The sequence below is a fragment of the Alnus glutinosa genome, chromosome 8 (assembly GCF_958979055.1).
Source record: "Alnus glutinosa chromosome 8, dhAlnGlut1.1, whole genome shotgun sequence".
Classification (NCBI taxonomy): Eukaryota; Viridiplantae; Streptophyta; class Magnoliopsida; order Fagales; family Betulaceae; genus Alnus; species Alnus glutinosa.
In genome coordinates, this window is record NC_084893.1 from 9,338,645 (window position 1) to 9,358,668 (window position 20,024).

Below are 20,024 nucleotides of genomic sequence, written 5' to 3' on the forward strand. Positions count from 1 at the left end.
TAGATATTTGCACAACAAGTTTTTGGCGCCGTTGCCGGGGATTGTGTTAATTGTGTTTTAAAAGTCTTTCCTTTTATTTTTCGTATTTTTGTTTATGTTCATTAAAAATTTAAAAAAAAAAATTAAAAAAATTAAAATTAAAAATTAAAAAAATTCTTATCCGTTTCTGAGTTCTTTTCTGCAGAATTTCGAATTTGGTATTGTGGACGAGCGCACAAGCCATATACGCTCGAGCACAGTTCTTCCAAACAGCAGTACTGAAGCTGCTATCCACGGATACAGAATTTTCTGTCTATGCAAGGTCGTCGATCTCAGAATTCAGACGTTATTCCATACGATCCAGAGATCGAACGCACTATTCGACAGCCAAGAGACACCTCAAAATCAGAAAATATATTCAAAGTTGAGGAAGAGATGGCAGAAGAACTTGTAGAGAATCCACCGGAGCGGAAGCCCATGAAGAGTTCTTTCATACCACAGAATCTAGATCAGCCCTCTTGCATTGCTTTCCAGCCGAATGTCCAAAGCAATTTCAATTTATCCCCCCACCTGCTCAGCATGGTTCCACATTACAGAGGCACACCTACAGAGGATCCTTATCTTCATATTCGAGACTTCTTTGATCTTTGCAAGACACAAAACATCCATGGCTTAAACGCGGAAGGAATCAGGTTAATTCTTTTTCCGTTTTCCTTGAAAGATAATGCTAAGTTATGGTTAAACTCTTTGGCTGCAAGGTCTATTCATAATTGGGAGGAGTTGGCCACAAAGTTCTTGAAAAAGTTCTTTCCAGCCCAAAGGACTAGGCAATTGAGGAGGGAGATCCAAACCTTCCAACAAAAAGATGGAGACCTATTCTTTGAGGCGTGGGAGCACTTCAATGATCTACTTCTAAAATGCCCACATCATAATCTATCTCAAGACGATCAGGTACAAGCTTTTTATGAAGGTTTAAATAATTCTAACAAAAGTCTTGTAGATTCAGCTTGTGGAGGCGTGCTAATGGAGAAAAATAGCGAAGAGGCCATCGAACTCTTTGAGACTCTAAGCGAAAACTCCCAACAGTTTTCATCCCGAGAAAGACAAGGACTCAAAGGAAAGGGCGTCTATGAAGTAAATGTCAATAATGGCGTTCAAACTCAGATGGCTACCATGGAGAGGAAACTGGATATGCTAGTAAAAGCCATGACTACTCATCACATCTCTCCCATTCAACAGATTGCTCAAATTGAGGTATGTGCCATATGTTCTCACTCTGACCACACCACTGAGACTTGCCCCATGTCTTCTTTTACAGATCAAGAGCAAGCAAACTATGTGGGACAGAATAACTATCCTCCAAAGAACAATCCATACTCCAACACTTCAATGCAGGGTGGCGAAACCACCCCAATTTTTCATGGAGTTACAATCAGAATGTGCAGAATCCACAAGGGCAGCAAAGAAATTTCCAGCAAGGAAATAACTATCAAGCTCCACCACAAGTAGTCCAACCGAATCCAGAACCAAAGAAGAATGACCTCGACAGTGTTCTATGCCAATTTATAACTTCACAACAGCAAACCAATACTCAGACCAATCAAGCTATTCAAAGGTTGGAAACACAAGTGGGGCAATTGGCCAAAGAGCTGAGCAAGAGAAAGAGAGGTGAATTTCCATCCCAAACACTACCCAATCCAGGAGGTCATGAGCAACTCAAGGCTGTATCAACCCTCAGAAGTGGGAAGACCATTGATAACAAGGTGGGAACTGAGGAGACAATACCAGCATCTCCAACTGCAGCCACAACCTCCAAGGTAAGTGAAAAAGAGAAGGTGAGTGCACCACCCTTCCCTCAGAGGTTAGTAAAACCAAAGAAAGAAAAGCAACTCCTAGATATTTTTGAGACTTTGAGAAAAGTTGAAATCAATATTCATTTACTAGATGCAATTAAGCAAATTCCCTCTTATGCTAAATTTTTAAAGGATTGCTGCACTAATAAAAGGAAGTTTCAGGCTCATGAAAAAGTTGCTTTAACAGAAGAGGTCAGTGCAGTGCTATTGAGAAAGTTGCCACAAAAATTGAAAGATCCAGGTAATTTCACTATTCCTTGTAGGATTGGTGACCAACTTTTTGATCGTGCATTACTGGATTTGGGAGCAAGTATCAATCTATTGCCATACACTATATATGGGAAATTGGGTCTGGGGGAGCTCCAACCAACCTCAATCACCTTACAATTGGCAGACAGAAGCATTAAAAGGCCGAGAGGTATTTTGGAAGATGTCATCGTAAAGGTAGATCAATTTATTTTACCTGCTGATTTTATTGTGCTTGATATGGAAGAATCTCCTATGCCATTGCCTTTACCTATTATTTTGGGAAGACCCTTTATGAGAACTGCAGATACAAAAATTTGTGTGAAAAAGGGCATTGTAAGTATGAAAGTAAATGGGGTGAAAATAGAGTTCAAAGTTTTTGATGCATTAAAATTACCCCAGGATCATCTTGATTGTTTTAATGTTTGTGAAGTTCAAATTTTTGTGGAGAAAGCTTTTCAGGTCCATCATATTGATCCATTGGAGGCCACTCTCACTCACAGTTTCAAGATACAAGACATTGAGCCCGATTCTGAGGATTTTTCTAATGACATCATTGAAGCCGTGCAATTCCTTGATGCATCTCCACCACATTCAAGTAAGTATGCACCTCCCTTTGAAATGCTTGAGCCAACTAATACTACTCTTGTTCCATCTATTGTCCAGGCCCCAGTTTTAGAGTTGAAGCAGCTTCCGACCCATTTGAAATATGCCTATCTGGGAGACAATGAGACACTACCAATAATAATTGCTGCAGAGTTAAGTTTCGGGGAAGAGGAGAAGCTTTTAACGGTTCTTAGAGATCATCAAACTGCAATAGGATGGACTATTGTCGACATTAAAGGCATAAGCCCCTCCAAATGCATGCACAAAATTCTCCTTGAGGATGAAGCAAGGCCAACCAGGGACGCACAAAGACAACTTAACCCACACATGAAGCAGGTGGTTAGAGATGAAGTTCTCAAATTGCTAGATGTTGGCATTATCTATCCCATCTCAGATAGCAAATGGGTAAGTCCAGTTCAAGTAGTGCCGAAAAAGAGTGGAATTACAGTGGTGAAGAATGAAGAAGATGAGTTGGTACCTACAAGAATTACCACCGGATGGAGGGTATGTATTGACTATCGAAGGCTAAACAAGGAGACCCGAAAAGATCACTTTCCTCTACCTTTCATTGATCAAATGTTAGAAAGGTTAGCTGGTCACAACTACTATTGTTTCTTGGATGGGTACAGTGGGTACAATCAGATTGCCATAGCTCCGGAGGATCAAGAAAAAACCACATTCACATGTCCTTTTGGCACATTTGCCTACCGGAGGATGCCATTTGGATATGCAATGCACCCGCTACATTCCAAAGATGCATGATGAGCATTTTTTCAGACATGGTGGAAAAATTCATTGAGGTATTTATGGATGATTTTAGTGTTTTTGGCTCTAACTTTGATGAATGCCTCCATCATCTACAGATTGTTCTCAAAAGGTGTGAAGACTGCAATCTAGTGCTTAATTGGGAAAAGTGCCATTTCATGGTACAACAAGGCATCGTGCTGGGTCATGGTATTTCTAGCAAAGGTATTGAGGTTGATAAGGCAAAGATTGACATCATCTCCAAAGTCCCTCCGCCTATGACGGTAAAGGGTATAAGAAGTTTTCTGGGGCATGCCGGATTTTATAGAAGATTCATCAAGGATTTCTCCAAGATTTCTAGACCCCTCTGCGCACTGTTGGCCAAAGATGCAAAGTTTGTATGGACTGACGAGTGCATGGATGCTTTCAATTTATTGAAAAAACTACTTACATCTACACCAATCATGATGGCACCAGATTGGAACCTCCCATTCGAACTTATGTGTGATGCTAGCGATTTTGCCTTGGGAGCTGTTTTAGGCCAGCGAGTTGATAAGGTACCTCATGCTATTTATTATGCTTCTAGAACCTTAAATGATGCTCAGCTAAATTATTCCACCACTGAAAAAGAGCTGTTAGCAGTCATCTTTGCATTGGAAAAGTTTAGATCATATCTGATTGGATATAAAGTCATCATCTTCACTGATCATGCTGCTATCAGATACTTGTTTGCAAAGAAGGATGCAAAACCTAGATTGATTCGATGGGTCTTACTACTGCAAGAATTTGATCTAGAAATAAGGGATAAAAAGGGAAGTGAAAATGTGGTTGCAGATCATTTGTCCAGGTTGCTTCATGAAGAAGAAGGGAGTGAGCTCCCCTTAGGCGAACAATTTCCAGACGAGCAATTATTTGCCGTCAATGTCCACCCTCCTTGGTATGCAGACATTGTGAACTACATCACTACAAAGGTTTTTCCCCCAAGTATGTCTAGTCAAGCAAGGAAGAGATTAATATCTATATCTAGACAATACCATTGGGATGAACCTTATCTATTCAAATTCTGTCCTGATCAAATCATTCGGAGATGTGTACCCGAGGAAGAGCATACCAGCAATTTACAGCATTGCCATCAGCTTGCTTGTGGAGGACACTTCGGAGCAAAGAAGACAGCACTGAAGGTATTACAAGCAGGTTTCTTTTGGCCTACTATATTTAAATATGCTTTTGGGTTTTGCAGTGCTTGTGATAGATGCCAAAGAACAGGGAACATCTCTTCTCGAAATCAAATGCCATTACAGAATATTCAAGAGGTCGAACTCTTTGACGTATGGGGTATTGATTTCATGGGCCCTTTCCCTAACTCCTGTGGATTTTTATATATTCTAATGGGGGTTGATTATGTGTCTAAATGGGTCGAGGCTGTCCCCTCTAAAACTAATGATCATCGAGTTGTTGTGAAGTTCTTGCAGGATTATATTTTCACTCGATTTGGGACCCCAAGAGCGATCATTAGTGATGGAGGAAGCCATTTTAACAATCACCCTTTTGCTTCTTTGCTAAAGAAGTACGGGATCACACATAAGGTAGGTACTCCATATCATCCCCAGACCAGTGGACAGGTGGAGATTAGCAATAGAGAAATCAAGAGCATCCTAGAAAAGACGGTGAACACTAACAGAAAGGATTGGTCTTTGCGCTTAAATGATGCACTATGGGCTTATCGAACTGCTTACAAGACTCCAATTGGTATGTCACCATATCGGTTAGTCTTTGGGAAGGCCTGCCATTTACCTGTGGAGTTGGAGCATCGAGTATACTAGGCCATAAAGCAACTCAATTTCAATATGAAGCAAGCAGGTGAAAAGAGAAAATTGCAACTGGTTGAGCTTGAAGAATTGAGACATGATGCCTATGAAAATGCAAGGATCTACAAGGAACGAACTAAGGCATATCATGACAAGAAACTTGTTCGAAAAGAGTTTCATGTAGGCCAAAAGGTATTGCTATACAATTCCAGATTACGACTTTTTCCAGGTAAGCTTAAATCTCGGTGGTATGGCCCTTACACTGTTACTAAGGTTTTCTCTCATGGAGCACTAGAAGTTCATAACAAAGAAAAAAAATCACACTTTCATGGTGAATGGGCATAGAGTGAAACCTTACTTTGAGACCGACTTTCAGCCTCAAGAAGAAGATCTGGAATTACATCCAGTTCTGAACACTGCCTATCCTGCTCTCGAGCGAAATTCAGACTAGGCTCGAGCGCATCTACCTCGATCAGTGATACTAAGGCCACATCATGCACTGACACTGCCATATCCTTTAAACTTTTTGTTTGTTTTGATTTTTGTTTATTCTTTTTGGTTTTCCTTTGTCTGGCTGAAGACGTTAAACTTAGCGCTCATGGGAGGCAACCCATCTTGTCATAATTTTTTTTTTTTTTTCCCTTCCTAGTTTTGTTTTTCAGGAAAAGTGTTTCTGCATTCAAGTTTGGGGGTGTGCTACGAGCCATACCTAGTCCAACCAATTTTCTCATCTCCCGGGTATGATCTTTCCATTCTATCTACACATTGAGGACAATGTGTAATTTAAGTTTGGGGGTATGGGACACACACACACTTTTAAAAAAAAAAAAAAATGAAATTGCACGTTCATGTTATTTTTAAGACTTTGGTTGATCTAAAAATTGTGATTTAAATTTCATTGGTGAGCTTAGAATGTTGAACACATAATCATTTGAAATTGATGCTAAAGTCCTACTACTTACTTTTGGCATCTAAGGATTCATTTGTTTCAATCTAAACTATCACAAGCACATTAGCATATAATTTTTGAGGTATGATATATGAACCTAATTGTGTATTTTTCAATGTCTTAAGTGAAGCTGGGTGACTTGTTAAATGGATACCTTGGCATATTTATAATAATAATAATAATAATAATAATAATAATAATAATAACCATTTTTGAAGCTTTCACCGAGTAACTGGACTTCTTGCCTCATTAAGCAGTGAATGTTCACGTCAAAAAGTGAGAAATTCAGATTGGTTAAAGTCATGACTAGTTTAGTTCTGTAGCCTTTTTTACTCGAGTTAGTAAGCTCTTAAGGGTGTTTCAACACTTAATGCCTTAAAACCATCTGGTTTGGGAGCATTAGCCTAACACTCGTTACATGGGTCAATTAGAAAGCTTAAGAGAACTAAGCATTACACAGTCTGAAAAAAATTAAAAATAATAAATAAATAATAATAATAAATAAATAAATAAATAAAGCTCTTGCTATTATGCCTTGGTTATTCAATTTGATGGGGATCCCAGTGAATTTTGAGATATTGAATCATTGCACATTGGAATTAATTTGAAGCCACATGATTATGTGTTAGTTCACCTTACACTGAATTGAACTTATGATGCCTGAGCTTGTCATCTGTAAGTGGTTAGACTTTGGAATTCTATTTTATATTGAAGAAGGAGTTTATCTTTCTAAGCTTGCTAATGAATGAGAATCATAATTTTGGTGACACTTAACTCTTTGGATTAAACATGAATTTTGGCATAATGTTTGTGGGTATCATTCATGGCAAACCCTTACGAGACTTCACTCGTCCACTAGGGAGTCCTAGGGGTTTAAAAGGCTTATTGCATACGCTAAATGCAATCGTGTTTCCCGCGACAGAGGAGGTAGAGTAGTTATTGTTTTAGTTTTCATTTTTTTTCAATTCTGCATTGCTAAGGGACTAGCAACATGTAAGTTTGGGGGTGTGATAAGTACTGAATGTTACACATTCAAGCCCCTTAATTTACATATGTTATGCTCTTAGTTTTGTTATAATTTGATGTTTTGTGTTGTTTTTGTGTTTTTTTATATTTTACAGGTTTTAGAAGAAAAACCGATCAAATTCCAAGATTATAATGAAGTCAGCAAACTCACTTTTGGATAGATTCAAACTCCAAATCAATTTTGAATTTAAGGAAAGAGAAGTTGGCAAAAATTCGTTATCTTTGGAAAGAATCCAGAATGAGCATGTCTCAGTAATTTAATCATAACTTTCGGCTCAGTAATCCAGAATGATGGCGTTGGAAAGCTAATAATAAATGCAACAAATATATCAGAACTAGGTTTTTCCTAATTCGGACGTTTTCCATGCCAAAATCGCCCCGCAATAAAAGACCGCAAATCTGTACGAATTTTGGAATCCTTTTCCTACTTGGATAGAAATTTCAGAAAAAGGAGAAGACTTGTAATTATTCTTTTTGGACTAGAAAACCTACTTAGAATTGTAATAGGAATTCTAGAGCTTCTAAAGCTTCTCTAATCCCTATAAATAGGCCTCTAGCCTTTGAAGAAAGACACAAACTTGGAGGAAGAATCAAAGGCTACATTAAGAAGGAGGTTTTTTATAGTTTTTATTTTCTTTCTTTTCCTTTATTTATTTCTTATGAGGATGATTTCCATCCAAATTATGTGTAACTAATACTTTAGTTAGGGCTCGATTGAAGCCCTAATCATGTCTTTTTAAGTTTTTCAATTTGCCTTGCTACAATTTATATATTGATGCTTAACTTGATTAATTCTAGTTTCTTGAATTCCTCGCATGTTTATGTTTAGCTAGCATATTCTTGTGGTATGGATTTGTTATTTATGTCAATTTGGATGACCGAGTCCTGGGCATAATAGAGTAACGGAAGAACCCCGACACAGGTTCTTGGATTAATCAACATAAAGACAACTAGAATAGATACCATATTCCAATCTGAGTGTGTTTACCGATTTCCATAGATTTATGCTTTCTTGAAGAACAACTTAGTAGATACCATGCTAAATCCTTTAAGGAAGAAAAGAGTTAGAGTAGATACCATGCCTAACTCGTTGTTTAGGGAAATCGATAGCTTTAGGAGAAGATACCATTCTCTTGTGGCTGGTAAGCATTAAGCATCATGTTATGATTGTAGTATTGTGCATATTGCGAATCTTATTTGAGTATGATTAGCGGTGGATATCGAAGCCCTACCTTTTCTTCATAGTATTTTTAATTCAATCTTTTATCCTGTCTTATTCATCATATCGCTTTTAGGAATTTCTCTTTAAAGACAATTTATACCAATCCTCGTGGGAATGATCTCGTATTTCCCTGCTATACTATTGTTTTGATCTTGTGCACTTGCGAGTAAAACGTACAAGTATTTGCCTATTTATTTAGGTAGATATTTGCACAACACCAGGGGCCTCTATTTATAGGCTGAGGTGCAGAATGGGCGACTGCTGTAATATGTACGGACGCCGTCCGGACGGTGAACCTGGGTCGTCTAGACGGACAACTGTGAAACAGGATTTTCTGAGAATTTTGCTGAAAATCTTTCCTGTTTGAGAGCCGCGTCCGGACGGTGAGACACTGTCGTTCGGACGGTCGCACATCCGCTGCAAGTAATTTCCATATAAGGCTTTGTGCGTCAGAACCATGGGGGATGAACGTCTGGACGGCTGAACTTCAACACGCAATTTCCAAATCTGCTATGCGCGCATCCAGACCATGATAGGCAGTCATCCGGACGGTTGAAGTCGAATCGGCAATTTCCATATTAGTTGCACACGCGTCCGGACCAAGGCTGACTGACGTCCGAACGGTGATATTTGAATTGCGATTCTTGCCTTATGTATGAGCGCGTCCGGACGGGAATCTACATCGTCCGGAAGGTTGAAGCAATCTTCCCTTAAATTGAACTTGGAAAGAATCCGAATCTGATCGATCACTGAGAGGCGTCCGGACGGGCTGCTGATGTAACGCCCCGAATTTGAACCAGCAAATTCGTAAGCAGAAACCTCCGGTTTCCACGTGACGTTACTACATCAGAGATAACTCTCGCAGCGGAATATATAATTATCCAACAGACTTGGATTAAATAACACATTAGAGCTTTTAAATTAAATACCTCTAGATATTCATTAGAAAATACTTATAACAAATACAAGGAAACAGGTGTCCATAATGACACAAAAGAATACATATAAATCATTAGCAATCTTGTCAACATAAAATACTATAAACACAGAAGACTACAAACAAAATATAAACTATGCGTCCTTAGCTATAAAACCTCTTGAGCTCTGGTCTTTATCTATTAACCTGCATTAACGGAATATATATATATAGAAACAAAAACACAAAACAACCAAAGTGAGTCCACTGTTTCCAATAATAAGGTGAATACTGATTTACTTAATAAATTCCTTAACATGCAGATATGGCTTTATAGCCACGCGTATAATGCAAATGTATGGGTTGTATGAATATGCATCGTAGTAACCATTTAGTTTGATGTTTTATGATCATCTTTCTTCAGACCTCTCGTTCTAGGTTATCTGAACCCGTTCACGTCCGTTGCCTCCCACTTAAAGTCGTACCTGTTTTTACTGGAATCCTACCGGTCCCAGCATTAGTTATATATTAGGTCTTCGGATACCCTTGGGTCACTATGAACCCCTCTTGGATCCACTGACTAGCCATACTTTCCCCTAGCTACTACATCAGCTTGTTGATGGCTATCTCATCAGCCGTTATATTATTTTAGACACAACATGCTATGCATGATCGGCCACATGCAATGAATAAATTATATAAAACAATAAACACAATATTATGGAAAAATCCACCAGCTTCGTTCTTAGTAAGTATAGAAATACTTACCCTCTTCTTCGTGTAGTTCCTTTAAACTTCTTTTCTGCATATAAATCCATCCATGCAATAATATATTTATCAATCATCTATCAAACGAATCATTGTTTATAGACCCTCATCTTTTTATATTTATTATTCATCACTTCATTACGTTTGAGACGATCACTCATAATAAATCTTAAAACCTTGGTTCATGATTTGGTGACGAGGCTATATAACCAATGCTACCAAATATGAACTTGAAGGATTAAAATATATCATAAGGACAATAAGGAATAAATACGATCAACTCATGAGAATCATGAGGACAATGAAATGAAAAGGGAATATAAATACGATCAACTCATGGAAGTCATGAGGACAATGAAATATAAAAGGAAATATAAATACGATCAACTCATGAAAGTCATGAGGACAATGAAATATAAAAGTAAATATAAATACGATCAACTCATGAAGTCATGAGGACGATGAAATGTAAAAAGGAAATATAAATACGATCAACTCATGAAAGTCATGAGGACAACGAAATATAAAAGGAAATATAAATACGATCAACTCATGAAAGTCATGAGGACAACGAAATATAAAAGGAAATATAAATACGATCAACTCATGAAGTCATGAGGACAATGAAATATAAAAGGCAATATAAATACGATCAACTCATGAAGTCATGAGGACAATGAAATGTAAAAAGGAAATATAAATACGATCAACTCATGAAGTCATGAGGACAATGAAATATAAAAGTAGTTTATATTACTTTCTTTTTATCTCTTAAGCTTATTGGGTCTTTAAACAATTCAAATAACAAGTAATGAAATCATAACCTATATCATCAAATTAATGAAACTAATGATTAGAAGCTTACCCAAAATACTTCCTAGCATACACTTCAAGCCTTGAACAACACAAGACTACACAAATCCCACAATTTTCTCTCTTGGCCTTAGGTGTGTGTGTGAGTGAAGCTTAATGGGCATTGCATCTTCCACCTTGGTTCTATTTATAAGAGAATGAATGGTTAGGATCAAGTAGACACATTTTGATCCAATGGATGGGAATTGGTGCATCTTAGCCTTATTTCCAAGGCACATGGGTTTCATCATCACTAAGGTGGTGCATTCTAGATGTGGGATGTGGGCAACACTTGTGGTGATGAGTGCACACATTAGAGGAAGTGGGTGATGAGTTGTCCAAATCAAAGGAAGTATTAAATAATGATATGTATGAATTTTCGTCCAAATAGAGGCCAGCTTACTCCAAACAACGTTTTGATGGTCAAATCTAATCCGATCACTGTGAAATTTTGAGGGTAGATAGATGACGTCAAGACGAACACTTTCTATTTTTGGTTCAACTCAATCCGAGTTCGTTACGACTTAGTTTTGGTCAATCAAAGTTTCTGGTTTACTTTGACAAGTTAAACCAAGATATTGTTTAGACTACTTTCATTTTATGATTACTCTAGATTCTATTCTAGACATCCTTTATTCTTTCATCATAAGAGGGGGAGGGAATAAATGTAGTGGAATGTTGTACTAGGTGTTGAATCATTATATCCTCTACTAACATATTTAATCATCTAACACACATTAATTAATGGCATTTCTTTAAGGTATAAAAATAGGTCTTTCACATGTTGAGTTGGGTGATGACTCATGTAATCATCATGATCATAGGAAGATAACATGTGATAGATGGGTTGGGTTTGTGGATAGCAATTGGAATGGGTTGGGTTTGTGGATAGCAATTGGAATGGGTTGGGTTAAGTCCAAAGATGGCCCATTAATGAATAATGTGAATTTCCGTCCAGAACAGGGGTCGTATTTTTGACGGATGTTTTCATGGCCTTAACGATGTCCAAACATCATGAAATTTGGAGGGGACCTAGAGGACTTCAAAACGAGTGTCTCAGTTTTTGAATCGACCAAAATGGAGTTCGTTTGACCCTATTTCCGTTATTCCAAAGTTTAAGGTCTGTTTTGAGTTTTTATCAAATTGCAGCTATAAACGTTTCTAAAAACAAAAATACACATTTATTTTCATAAATAATCATAGTTATTCTTTTGCCTTATTAAAAGTGTTTTAAAATTAATTTAAACCATTATAATTTATGTCTTAAAATCTGGGGCGCTACATTCCTCCCCCCTTAACAGAATTTCGTCCCCGAAATTCGTAAACTATGCTTCGCATAAAGTTTACATTAAGGGAAGATTTAGATTCCTAAATCTTAAGTCTAGTGATACAGATTTTATGTGAAGTATCTAATTATTAAACATGAAAAATAAACAAGCATACAACACCGTATGACAAATTATCATATATAGAATTTTAAGCTCATTATAACAAGAAGTATAACAGATCAAACTAATGTGTAGATTGCAGAAGAGAATGCATTTATTTTACTAATCGAACTAGTATGGAAATTACTACAGCGGTTGCATTTATTTATCTCATTATAGGAAAAATTTCCTGTATAACATTTCCCTTTTGCGTTGATGCTTTCTGATAATCTTGGTGGAAAGCTTGCCAAATAAGAACATGGAAACCAGGAAGGAGAGGGAGGCGAGGCAAGCAATCCGGAAAGGATATGAGTGCAGTACTCATATCGTGATGCTCTCTCTCTTCTGTCATAGATCGCCTTCACCGGATTGAGAGTAGATGCTAGAAAAGTTCACGGTGATGAGACAGAAGAGAAAGATGTTTCATCTCAGAAGCATGATCAAGAATAATCTTGCTTCTGGATGACATGATCAAAAATAATCTTGCTTCGTTGTTTGTGAATCTGGTTGTGATGCTGCATTTTTCTTGATTTAGGTTTGAGGTGGTGATACTACATCTTTCTTCTCAAGAAGTGATGATAGGTTCAAACCAGAAGGAAAATTTTGGCTTTCGAAGTGTGAAGGTTTGAGAACCCAAAGGTGTGCTTTGCAAGAGGGAAGACGGGTGAATTTATAGAGATTTGAGAGGAAACGGTGCAAGTGGTGCCGACAGTGTATCGTGAAACGCTCTTCCAGCTCATTCACGGGATGCTCCTCTACGACTGCTAGTTGCGAAAAATGCGGCAATGAATCCGAAAAAGTCTTTGGGTGAATTCGGAATTCGAGAAGGTGAAAAGGGTGAAAGTTGAAAAAGAGAAGAACTCGTGATTCGAGGGCTGTCTACTAGTGGTAGTGGCGGTCGTGCCCAGAACGACGTTGATTAGACCGCGTCTTGTCTACTGATTAAGCTCTCTTTTCTTCCTTCAGATCTTTCGAATAACCGCTTCATTTCTATCTTTTCTCCTTCAGGTTTTTTGAGGAGTATCATCATTTCCTTAGTTTTTTCCAAAAATGGCTTCCTCATCCTCTCAAAATAATTTTGATCTAAATACTGCGCCTGTAGTACCAGAAATTTGGCGTCCATTGTTCCTATCTCAGAGAGGTCCTCTTCTGACTAATGACTCTGTGATGCTGAATGATGCAGTAGCTGCATCTGTGGCTCAAGACATCATGACTCCTCGAGATGAAAAGTTGTTGGCTGATAGGACTGATGCTCAAGCCATCAGTGACTCTCTGGCATTCAGTATTCAGGGTGCCTCTTCAGTTTCAAATATGGCTCGCCGTCTGCAAGTTCGAGGGAATGAGATTCAAGCGTTGAAAGCTCAAATTTTGACTTTGCAGCGAATGTACATGGACTTTAGGCGAAGGAATCGGGTTCTACAGCAAGAAAATAGAAGGCTGAAGAAGGTGGTAGATTCGTATGCGAAAGACTTGGGAAAGAGGTATGCTGACTTGGAGCAGAACACCAATCGTCTCCAAGGACAATACCAGGATCTCTTGCGTGCAGTCCAAAATCTTAGGGTTTTCCGCCCTGAGGTTTAGCCAGGTATTCTATTTGATCTAGCAGTTCTTTACTAACAAAAATAAATAACTAACTGTAGTACAATAAAACGCAGGTATAAGCATACCGAACTCTCCGGGAATGATGCAGAAAAGGTCCTATTTGCAAGTTTATGTTTTCTTTGAATCAAAAGTAGTTCATCTTGTAAGACAATAATTTCTACGTACCATCCTTATCTCCTATTATTTAAAAACTCTCTTAAGATTGTTGTAATCCTTTGAACTGTTATTTCTTCTCAATCTTTTACTAAGGTGTAATTCTTATATGGTACTATGTTCTTCTTTCTATTTCTGCATAATTACTATTATCCTCAAATTTCATTAGATTAAAAATCTTAGTATTACTCCAATTTAGTTATGCAGTCAATCAATACTTAAATTTGCTAATCATAAACTTATCCGTCAAGTAAGGATTTCTAAGAGAATCAATAAATCACATAATCAAGATTTTATTTAACTTAAGCTCTAGAAAGCCTCAATAATATATAAACTTCTCTAAAGTTCGTCAGATGCATAGGGGAAAATAATCTTTCCAAAAATCATCAAATCATTTGATCAACTAATTTCCTCAACATATAAAAATTAGTAATTTACGCTTTATACACCTATCTTCAAAAGATACCAGATTTGGAATAATAGATACTCATTAATCATAGCATACCTTTCCTTACATTCTAGGGTTAATCGGATAGACCTCAAAGCCTCAAAATTTATCTCTGATCCTTAGGTTATCCTTATTATGGTTATGGGAAAGTTGTATCTCTAAGCACATGAAATATCTATAGAGTGCTTTATAAATTTACTAACTTAGTATCCATAAATTATTTCAACGTATTAAACATATGGATTCTGTAATCTATATCTCCAAAAAAGAAACATTTATGACTATACCTCAAAAATAATACTAGATATCAAATCATCTAAATTCTGAAATTACTTCTATTTACATACCTCCGATTTCTTATCCCCTTACGCTAGGGTCATCATCAAGGTGGAAGGTTTCTGCACTAAGATACATCACACAAAGTATTTTATAAAAAATAAATGGTTTACACCTATAGCTCTTGTGTTATTCTTAGACTCCTATGGTCAAGTCTAACGGTCCTCAGAGCAAACCGCTCTGATACCATTCTGTAACGCCCCGAATTTGAACCAGCAAATTCGTAAGCAGAAACCTCCGGTTTCCACGTGACGTTACTACATCAGAGATAACTCTCGCAGCGGAATATATAATTATCCAACAGACTTGGATTAAATAACACATTAGAGCTTTTAAATTAAATACCTCTAGATATTCATTAGAAAATACTTATAACAAATACAAGGAAACAGGTGTCCATAATGACACAAAAGAATACATATAAATCATTAGCAATCTTGTCAACATAAAATACTATAAACACAGAAGACTACAAACAAAATATAAACTATGCGTCCTTAGCTATAAAACCTCTTGAGCTCTGGTCTTTATCTATTAACCTGCATTAACGGAATATATATATATAGAAACAAAAACACAAAACAACCAAAGTGAGTCCACTGTTTCCAATAATAAGGTGAATACTGATTTACTTAATAAATTCCTTAACATGCAGATATGGCTTTATAGCCACGCGTATAATGCAAATGTATGGGTTGTATGAATATGCATCGTAGTAACCATTTAGTTTGATGTTTTATGATCATCTTTCTTCAGACCTCTCGTTCTAGGTTATCTGAACCCGTTCACGTCCGTTGCCTCCCACTTAAAGTCGTACCTGTTTTTACTGGAATCCTACCGGTCCCAGCATTAGTTATATATTAGGTCTTCGGATACCCTTGGGTCACTATGAACCCCTCTTGGATCCACTGACTAGCCATACTTTCCCCTAGCTACTACATCAGCTTGTTGATGGCTATCTCATCAGCCGTTATATTATTTTAGACACAACATGCTATGCATGATCGGCCACATGCAATGAATAAATTATATAAAACAATAAACACAATATTATGGAAAAATCCACCAGCTTCGTTCTTAGTAAGTATAGAAATACTTACCCTCTTCTTCGTGTAGTTCCTTTAAACTTCTTTTCTGCATATAAATCCATCCATGCAATAATATATTTATCAATCATCTATCAAACGAATCATTGTTTATAGACCCTCATCTTTTTATATTTATTATTCATCACTTCATTACGTTTGAGACGATCACTCATAATAAATCTTAAAACCTTGGTTCATGATTTGGTGACGAGGCTATATAACCAATGCTACCAAATATGAACTTGAAGGATTAAAATATATCATAAGGACAATAAGGAATAAATACGATCAACTCATGAGAATCATGAGGACAATGAAATGAAAAGGGAATATAAATACGATCAACTCATGGAAGTCATGAGGACAATGAAATATAAAAGGAAATATAAATACGATCAACTCATGAAAGTCATGAGGACAATGAAATATAAAAGTAAATATAAATACGATCAACTCATGAAGTCATGAGGACGATGAAATGTAAAAAGGAAATATAAATACGATCAACTCATGAAAGTCATGAGGACAACGAAATATAAAAGGAAATATAAATACGATCAACTCATGAAAGTCATGAGGACAACGAAATATAAAAGGAAATATAAATACGATCAACTCATGAAGTCATGAGGACAATGAAATATAAAAGGCAATATAAATACGATCAACTCATGAAGTCATGAGGACAATGAAATGTAAAAAGGAAATATAAATACGATCAACTCATGAAGTCATGAGGACAATGAAATATAAAAGTAGTTTATATTACTTTCTTTTTATCTCTTAAGCTTATTGGGTCTTTAAACAATTCAAATAACAAGTAATGAAATCATAACCTATATCATCAAATTAATGAAACTAATGATTAGAAGCTTACCCAAAATACTTCCTAGCATACACTTCAAGCCTTGAACAACACAAGACTACACAAATCCCACAATTTTCTCTCTTGGCCTTAGGTGTGTGTGTGAGTGAAGCTTAATGGGCATTGCATCTTCCACCTTGGTTCTATTTATAAGAGAATGAATGGTTAGGATCAAGTAGACACATTTTGATCCAATGGATGGGAATTGGTGCATCTTAGCCTTATTTCCAAGGCACATGGGTTTCATCATCACTAAGGTGGTGCATTCTAGATGTGGGATGTGGGCAACACTTGTGGTGATGAGTGCACACATTAGAGGAAGTGGGTGATGAGTTGTCCAAATCAAAGGAAGTATTAAATAATGATATGTATGAATTTTCGTCCAAATAGAGGCCAGCTTACTCCAAACAACGTTTTGATGGTCAAATCTAATCCGATCACTGTGAAATTTTGAGGGTAGATAGATGACGTCAAGACGAACACTTTCTATTTTTGGTTCAACTCAATCCGAGTTCGTTACGACTTAGTTTTGGTCAATCAAAGTTTCTGGTTTACTTTGACAAGTTAAACCAAGATATTGTTTAGACTACTTTCATTTTATGATTACTCTAGATTCTATTCTAGACATCCTTTATTCTTTCATCATAAGAGGGGGAGGGAATAAATGTAGTGGAATGTTGTACTAGGTGTTGAATCATTATATCCTCTACTAACATATTTAATCATCTAACACACATTAATTAATGGCATTTCTTTAAGGTATAAAAATAGGTCTTTCACATGTTGAGTTGGGTGATGACTCATGTAATCATCATGATCATAGGAAGATAACATGTGATAGATGGGTTGGGTTTGTGGATAGCAATTGGAATGGGTTGGGTTTGTGGATAGCAATTGGAATGGGTTGGGTTAAGTCCAAAGATGGCCCATTAATGAATAATGTGAATTTCCGTCCAGAACAGGGGTCGTATTTTTGACGGATGTTTTCATGGCCTTAACGATGTCCAAACATCATGAAATTTGGAGGGGACCTAGAGGACTTCAAAACGAGTGTCTCAGTTTTTGAATCGACCAAAATGGAGTTCGTTTGACCCTATTTCCGTTATTCCAAAGTTTAAGGTCTGTTTTGAGTTTTTATCAAATTGCAGCTATAAACGTTTCTAAAAACAAAAATACACATTTATTTTCATAAATAATCATAGTTATTCTTTTGCCTTATTAAAAGTGTTTTAAAATTAATTTAAACCATTATAATTTATGTCTTAAAATCTGGGGCGCTACAGCTGAGACGTCCGGAAGGATACAGGCTGGAAAAGTAGCTTCTCGATACAGTAGAGGTCCGGACATAAAATGTACGTCGTCCAGACGGATGATGCTTGGTGTGTCTGGCGTCCGGACGGTATGACACGTCGTCCAGACGAATGGAACAGTGGACAGATGGGCGTCCGGACAAGATGGCACAGTCGTCCGGATGGCTGACAGGGAACCGAAATCTTCGATCTTTCACGCAGTGCAAAGTCTTCTAAGAGTGCTCTGAATAGTGGAATCCATGTTCATAGCATCTTTACACACACAAGTGATTTTGTCCAGAATGAGGCCAAAATACTAACAAGTATTACTGCCTTGTAACTAGCTTTGTCTTCTGAATAGTGGATTTCCTGTGTTTGGCTACCCCGAAGTGGTTTTCTCTTGATAAGAGTTTCCACTTCGTCAACAAAATATTTGTCTCTTTTAAATTTTTCATTTAATATTTTGTTGCACAATTGATCACACACTCACGTTAATTAAAAGTCTTTATTTTTCAGCTAGGACAAGGGAGAGAAGTACACATTCAACTCTTCAGTTTTGCATATTCTTGAACAGAGTCAAATAGAGTGTCAACCAGATTTCCTTTATTGTTTCTGTTAATACAACTACAACATGAAATCCAGATCTGGTTGTTAAAGTGTCGCAGAATGGTTGAATCGAATGGTTGAACATGCTAGCTTCATCGGGAACTAGTGGTTTCATTGGGATTTATTTATTTTTTTTACTCATTGTAATTGGAGTTCAATCGTAAAAGGAATGTGCATTTGGACATGCTCTTTCTAATCTGACTGCTATCAGACTACTATCAAACTGTAGTTGTAGCTTGCCATCACTAGCAATTTCCTCATTCCCAAAAAATGTGTCGTTCCTCTGCTAGAATTCAGATATCCATTTCCCTCATCAAAGCTGACTCCTGGCTGAGGCAACTGCATAGGCTATTATACTCCTAGCAAGAACATTGAGTGCAAACTCAATCCATTTATCACTAATAGCATCTATAAAACCAATCAAAATGACAAAGTATATTGACATTGTTGTGAAAATTCTGCATTTTGAGAGGAAGTGAAGAAAGAAAACTATACAAAGTCCATGCATGTTTGAGTGTACACATTCTAGTACTCTTCAACAGATGTCAATTTATCATGTTTGATTGTACACATAGATGGTAGAGGAAAACGCCACGTCATTTGGGTGAAAACTAAAACTCTGGTGCTCTCCGCATGGTACAAATGAGAGGTGTACAACATTGCCATCTTCGCTCCCAGAAACGACAATGGAGCGCGAGCACTTGATGACAGAGAGAATGAGAGAATGAGATGATAGATAAAAATATATACTTCAATAAAATAGGCCAACGTTAAAGGTGAGTGCAAAAGAGAGGGGAAAATGAATAATACTACATGTGAAGTACACATGATAGGTTGACCGTTTGATTTAATGAGGTTGATTGACAGAATGAGGATTTTCGTAAGTAAATGGTAGTTCCATGCAGTCAAGTGGTGAGAGTATCAATTCATGGAGCCATATTAACAGAGGGTGGTAGTTCATTGAGGAAAAAGGTAATTACCCCTACATATATAAAATAGGTTATATGATATATTCATTTTTTTTCACATCATATAATATAATGTTTATTAAATAACAGTAGTCAATATATATTAATTATATATTATGTTATAAATATGTAAACATAAATTAGTTAAGTAACAAATAATAATAGTCAATATATATTAATTAACCATAATTAATTGGTCTTCTTTAAATTCAAACCAATTTCCTTGTTTCCCTCTAGTTTGAACTTTCAAACCAAAATTCTCTTTAAATTCAA

The 20,024-nt window shown here is 36.8% G+C and overlaps 2 long non-coding RNA genes and 1 other non-coding gene across 3 annotated transcripts; all 3 read right to left on the reverse strand.

Moving 5' to 3' along the window:
• Positions 1-807: 807 nt before the first annotated feature.
• Positions 808-914, reverse strand: LOC133876577 (small nucleolar RNA R71). Its single transcript, XR_009901571.1, has one exon. It is a non-coding gene; the product is annotated as a small nucleolar RNA R71 (small nucleolar RNA).
• An 8,439-nt stretch (positions 915-9,353) lies between these two features.
• On the reverse strand, positions 9,354-11,345 carry LOC133876515 (uncharacterized). Its single transcript, XR_009901555.1, has 3 exons — positions 10,983-11,345; positions 10,118-10,151; positions 9,354-9,556 (listed from the first exon to the last, which is right to left on the reverse strand). It is a non-coding gene; the product is annotated as an uncharacterized LOC133876515 (long non-coding RNA).
• Positions 11,346-15,271: 3,926 nt separating this feature from the next.
• On the reverse strand, positions 15,272-17,263 carry LOC133876513 (uncharacterized). Its single transcript, XR_009901554.1, has 3 exons — positions 16,901-17,263; positions 16,036-16,069; positions 15,272-15,474 (listed from the first exon to the last, which is right to left on the reverse strand). It is a non-coding gene; the product is annotated as an uncharacterized LOC133876513 (long non-coding RNA).
• Between the last annotated feature and the right edge of the window lie 2,761 nt (positions 17,264-20,024).